A 6111-nucleotide genomic window follows, 5' to 3' on the forward strand; every position below is an offset into this window, starting at 1 on the left:
CCTCACTCACCTGCATAACAAACTGTTAGAAATATTATGAATAAATGAATAAACAATATCCCCATTTCAAATAGAACTGTAACTATGTAAACTTATACTCTGTTTTATAAGTGATTAACAATATGAGTTCATAAGAAGGGATTGTGTGACACGGACAAGGAGTAATTAAAGTTAATAAACACCATTCCAACTAGGCAGAAACGAATGTGTTGTGGATTAAGTAAACAGATAAGGTAGTTAACCTATGGTTGAACCGACCAAACTGAGCTCTGGGGGGTTTTAGATAAGACAGTGAGTGAATTCCTAGGTTTTCTGTTAATTAGAACTGTCAGCTAAGTGGTGATCGATAATGTTGAGGGGTCAAAAGTTAATTCAGTTGTGTTGTGTGTCCTGTGTATGTGCTGGGGGGGTCAGAATGAACTTTTAAGGTTCCCTTTGTCCCGGTCGAGAGGAGGGGATTCTGTTAAGCAATGAAATGACGTCATGTTATTGTATATAAACTGTTGCTCGTGGTAACGTGGCAGCGTGCTCCGAGAATAAATTCTGTTACCTATTATTGATAAGACTGGTCTCCGTCTATTTTATGCAAACAAGAATCTTACAAATTCTCAGAAAATAGATGAAGGGAATTCAATTAATGAAAACATTGGTATAATTAAATTACAGTAACACTCTCTCTCTCTCTTTCTACTCCTTCTCTATTTCTTATCTTTCTCTTTCTTTCTCTCTCTCTCTCTCTCGCTTTCTACTCTCTCTCTCTTTCTTATCTTTCTCTCCCTCTCTCTGTCTCTCTCTCTCTCTCTCTCTCTCTCTCTCTCTCTCTCTCTTTCTCTTTCTTATCTTTCTTTCTTTCTTTCTTTAATCTATAATTTATGTTTACCAATGACATCAATGTGTTGATCTAGTATTTTCTTTTGAAGTGATGTTTCTTTGTCTTGCTGTGACAAGGTTCTCACCACATCCTGGTTCTGTCATCACAACACGCCACATTCACAGAGTTCAACCTATTTCCTGTACATCTCTCTGACACACACACACCTTTTCTCTACACACTCTCTCACACACACATTCTCTCTCTCTACACACACTTCCTGTCTGCTAAATAACAGTGTCAGGAATATCATCTATCATGGTGGGCTACTGTCCCATCTGTGGGAAACCTGTCTACTTTGGTGAGTGAAGTGTGTGTGTGTGTGTGTGTGTGTGTGTGTGTGTGTGTGTGTGTGTGTGTGTGTGTGTGTGTGTGTGTGTGTCTGTGTGTATGTGTGTGTGTGTGTGTGTGTGTGTGTATCTCTGTGTGTGTGTCTGTCTGTCTGTCTGTCTGTCTGTCTGTCTGTCTGTCTGTCTGTCTGTCTGTCTGTCTGTCTGTCTGTCTGTGTGTGTGTGTGTGTGTGTGTGTGTGTGTGTGTGTGTGTGTGTGTGTGTGTGTGTGTGTGTGTGTGTGTGTGTGTGTGTGTGTGTGTGTGTGTGTGTGTGTATATATGTGTTTCCATGCTCTGAACAGTCTGTCATGACTCACAGACAACAGGAAGTGTCTTCTCTGAGGAAGCAGACTGTTCTCTAACAGGTTCCAATAGTCTAACCTTGCTTCCTTTCCTTCAGAGGCTGGGTTCCTATAGTCTAACCTGGCTTCCTTTCCTTCAGAGGCTGGGTTCCTATAGTCTAACCTGGCTTCCTTTCCTTCAGAGGCTGGGTTCCAATAGTCTAACTTTGCTTCCTTTCCTTCAGAGGCTGGGTTCCAACAGTCTAACCTGGCTTCCTTTCCTTCAGAGGCTGGGTTCCAATAGTCTAACCTGGCTTCCTTTCCTTCAGAGGCTGGGTTCCTATAGTCTAACCTGGCTTCCTTTCCTTCAGAGGCTGTGTTCCTATAGTCTAACCTGGCTTCCTTTCCTTCAGAGGCTGGGTTCCTATAGTCTAACCTGGCTTCCTTTCCTTCAGAGGCTGGGTTCCAATAGTCTAACCTTGCTTCCTTTCCTTCAGAGGCTGGGTTCCAATAGTCTAACCTGGCTTCCTTTCCTACAGAGTCTGGATTCCTATAGTCTAACCTTGCTTCCTTTCCTTCAGAGGCTGGGTTCCAATAGTCTAACCTGGCTTCCATTCCTACAGAGTCTGGATTCCTATAGTCTAACCTTGCTTCCTTTCCTTCAGAGGCTGGGTTCCAATAGTCTAACCTTGCTTCCTTTCCTTCAGAGGCTGGGTTCCAATAGTCTAACCTTGCTTCCTTTCCTTCAGAGGTCTACCACACCTGTTGTATTCAGCATTTCACTCTAAGGTCTACTACACCTGTTGTATTCAGCATTTCACTGTAAGGTCTACTACACCTGTTGTATTCAGCATTTCACTGTAAGGTCTACTACACCTGTTGTATTCAGCATTTCACTGTAAGGTCTACTACACCTGTTGTATTCAGCATTTCACTGTAAGGTCTACTACACCTGTTGTATTCAGCATTTCACTGTAAGGTCTACTACACCTGTTGTATTCAGCATTTCACTGTAAGGTCTACTACACCTGTTGTATTCAGCATTTCACTGTAAGGTCTACTACACCTGTTGTATTCAGCATTTCACTGTAAGGTCTACTACACCTGTTGTATTCAGCATTTCACTGTAAGGTCTACTACACCTGTTGTAATCAGCATTTCACTGTAAGGTCTACTACACATGTTGTATTTGGCGCATGTGACAAATACAATTTGATTTGAATACATTTTTTATTTAATCCCTGGTATCCTCCAACCCCAAAGGTCCATGACAGACATTTGACCTCTAACCCTTGGTATCCTCTAACCAGATTGGTCCATGACAGACATTTGACCTCTAACCCTTGCTATTCTCTCTCCCCATTGGTCCATGACAGACATTTGACCTCTAACCCTTGGTATCCTCTCTTCCCATTGGTCCATGACAGATATTGGACCTCTAACCCCTGGTATCCTCTAACCAGATTGGTCCATGACAGACATTTGACCTCTAACCCCTTGGTATCCTCTCTCCCCATTGCTCCAGGTGAGAAGAAGAGGTCATTGGGGAGGGACTACCACCCTCTGTGTCTGAAGTGTCAACTGTGTCAGAGACAGTTGACCCCGGGACAACATGCTGAGGTATGGAGAGAGAGGGATGGAGGGAAGAGGAGGAGGGAGAGAAGGGGGATGGAGGGAAGAGGAGGAGGGAGAGAAGGGGGAGGGAGGAACGGAAGCTGAGAGGGAGGGGAGTATAGCGGAGGGGGAACACTTAGGAGGGAGAGCGGAGAGAGAGTGAGTCAGGGAGAGAAGGGAGGGTAGGGAAGGGGGAGAGAGAGTGAGTCAGGGAGAGAAGGCGAGGGGAGAGAGGGAAGGGAAGGGGGAGTGAGAGTGAGTCAGGGAGAGGAGAGAGGGGAGAGAGGGAAGGGAAGGGGGAGTGAGAGTGAGTCAGGGAGAGGAGAGAGGGGGAGAGAGGGAAGGGAAGGGGGAGTGAGAGTGAGTCAGGGAGAGGAGAGGGGAGAGAGAGAAGGGAAGGGGGAGTGAGAGTGAGTCAGGGAGAGAAGAGAGGGGAGAGAGGGAAGGGAAGGGGGAGTGAGGGGGAGAGATGGAGAAGTGGAGGGAAAGACAGTGTCAGAGACAGCTGACCCCAGGACAACATGCTGAGGTACGAAGACAGGGGGGAGGGAGGGAGTGAGGGAGGGAGGGAGGGAGTGAGGGGAGAGAGTGAGGGGGTGGGGAGGGGAGGGAAAGACAGTGTCAACAGTGTGAGGTACGAAGACATGCTGAGGTATGAAGACAGGGGGAGGGAGGGAGTGAGGGAGGTGGGGAGGGAGGGGAGGGAGGGAGGGAGTGAGGGAGGTGGGGAGGGAGGGAGGGAGTGAGGGAGGTGGGAGGGAGGTGGGGAGGGAGGGGAGGGAGGGAGTGAGGGAGGTGGGGAGGGAGGGAGTGAGGGAGGTGGGGAGGGAGGTGGGGAGGGAGGGAGGTGGAGAGGGGAGGGAGGGAGGTGGGGAGGGGGAGGGAGTGAGGGAGGTGTGGAGGGAGGGAGGTGTGGAGGGAGGGAGGGAAGTGGGGAGGGAGGGAAGTGGAGTGCAGAAGGAAGGTCTGTCTGTCTACATGTATGTGCGTATCTACGTATCTCATGAACTAAGATGTTTTCTGTGCTTTGTGTCTCATCATGATGAGAAACCCTACTACACTAACTGTTACATGTAGATGTTTGGTACCAGAGGTAGATACTGTGAGAAACCCTACTACACTAACTGATACATGTAGATGTTTGGTACCAGAGGTAGATACTGTGAGAAACCCTACTACACTAACTGATACATGTAGATGTTTGGTACCAGAGGTAGATACTGTGAGAAACCCTACAACACTAACTGATACATGTAGATGTTTGGTACCAGAGGTAGATACTGTGAGAAACCATACTGCACTAACTGATACATGTAGATGTTTGGTACCAGAGGTAGATACTGTGAGAAACCCTACTACACTAACTGATACATGTAGATGTTTGGTACCAGAGGTAGATACTGTGAGAAACCCTACTACACTAACTGATACATGTAGATGTTTGGTACCAGAGGTAGATACTGTGAGAAACCCTACTACACTAACTGATACATGTACTTTAGCTGGGTGTGCGTCCCAAATTGATGCCTGTTCCCTACATTGTTCACCACTTTGGCCAGTATTCCCTACATTGTTCACTACTTTGGCCAGTATTCCCTACATTGTTCACGACTTTGGCCAGTATTCCCTACATTGTTCACTACTTTGGCCAGTATTCCCTACATTGTTCACTACTTTGGCCAGTATTCCCTACATTGTTCACTACTTTGGCCAGTATTCCCTACATTGTACACTACTTTGGCCAGTATTCCCTACATTGTTCACTACTTTGGCCAGTATTCCCTACATTGTTCACTACTTTGGCCAGTATTCCCTACATTGTTCACTACTTTGGCCAGTATTCCCTACATTGTTCACTACTTTGGCCAGTATTCACTACATTGTACACTACTTTGGCCAGTATTCCCTACATTGTGCACTACTTTGGCCAGTGTTCCCTACATTGTGCATTACTTTGGCCAGTATTCCCTACATTGTGCACTACTTTGGCCATTATTCCCTACATTGTTCACTACTTTGGCCGGAGACTTGGTCAAAGTAGTACACCAAATAGGGAACAGTGTGTCTGAGGATGGTTTGTACAGCAAATCTCTCATACATCTGTCTCTCTGTCTCTGTCTCTCTCTGTCTCTCTGTCTCTCTCTTTGTCTCTCTCTCTCTCTCTCTCTCTCTCTCTCTCTCTCTCTCTCTGTCTCTCTCTCTGTCTCTCTGTCTCTCTTTCTCTCTCTGTCTCGATCTCTCTCTGTCTCTCTGTCTCTGTCTCTCTCTCTGTCTCTCTGTCTCTGTCTCTCTCTGTCTCTCTGTCTCTCTTTCTCTCTCTGTCTCTCTGTCTCTCTCTCTCTCCGTAGGTAACAGGAGAATGATGTCAAACTGTCACAGCTCAGCCTCCTCTTCCTCCTCCTAGGAACCAGTCTAACAAACCAAAAACCAACCAAAATACAACCTAATGAGAACTAACGGGCTATCAACAAGGATCTATGTTCAACAAACCTGATATTCAGCCATCAAGCCAATGACCAACCAACTAGACCCAACATTCAGTCAACCAACGTTTGACCAACCAAGAAATAACCAATAGACAACCAAGCTGACATTGAACAAACTACCATCCAACCAACAGACATCAGTGTCACTCTGAAAGATCCCCTCTATCAGTCAATCATAAAACACCATGATGTTGTGTTCAATGGAGACAACGGTTGTTCTTCAATAAAACAGAAGCTTCTACAGTCGTCTGGTTGAAGTGTGTTAAACACAGAGTCACTTTAGGCATCAACACACATCCTACACTACACATGTACTGGAGTGGACACACATCCTACACTACACATGTACTGGAGTGGACACACATCCTACACTACACATGTACTGGAGTGGACACACATCCTACAATACACATGTACTGGAGTACACAGACACACATCCTACACTACACATGTACTGGAGTGGACACACATCCTACACTACACATGTACTGGAGTGGACACACATCCTACACTACACATGTACTGGAG

General features: G+C 46.1%; 1 long non-coding RNA gene across 1 annotated transcript; it reads left to right on the forward strand.

Annotated features, from left to right (window-relative positions):
• The first annotated feature begins 1007 nt into the window (after positions 1–1007).
• On the forward strand, positions 1008–5826 carry LOC135571199 (uncharacterized). The gene is made up of 3 exons (XR_010463678.1): positions 1008–1172; positions 3009–3103; positions 5446–5826. It is a non-coding gene; the product is annotated as an uncharacterized LOC135571199 (long non-coding RNA).
• The last annotated feature ends 285 nt before the right edge of the window (positions 5827–6111 follow it).

Source organism: Oncorhynchus nerka, unplaced genomic scaffold (assembly GCF_034236695.1).
Source record: "Oncorhynchus nerka isolate Pitt River unplaced genomic scaffold, Oner_Uvic_2.0 unplaced_scaffold_696, whole genome shotgun sequence".
NCBI classification, from domain to species: domain Eukaryota; kingdom Metazoa; phylum Chordata; class Actinopteri; order Salmoniformes; family Salmonidae; genus Oncorhynchus; species Oncorhynchus nerka.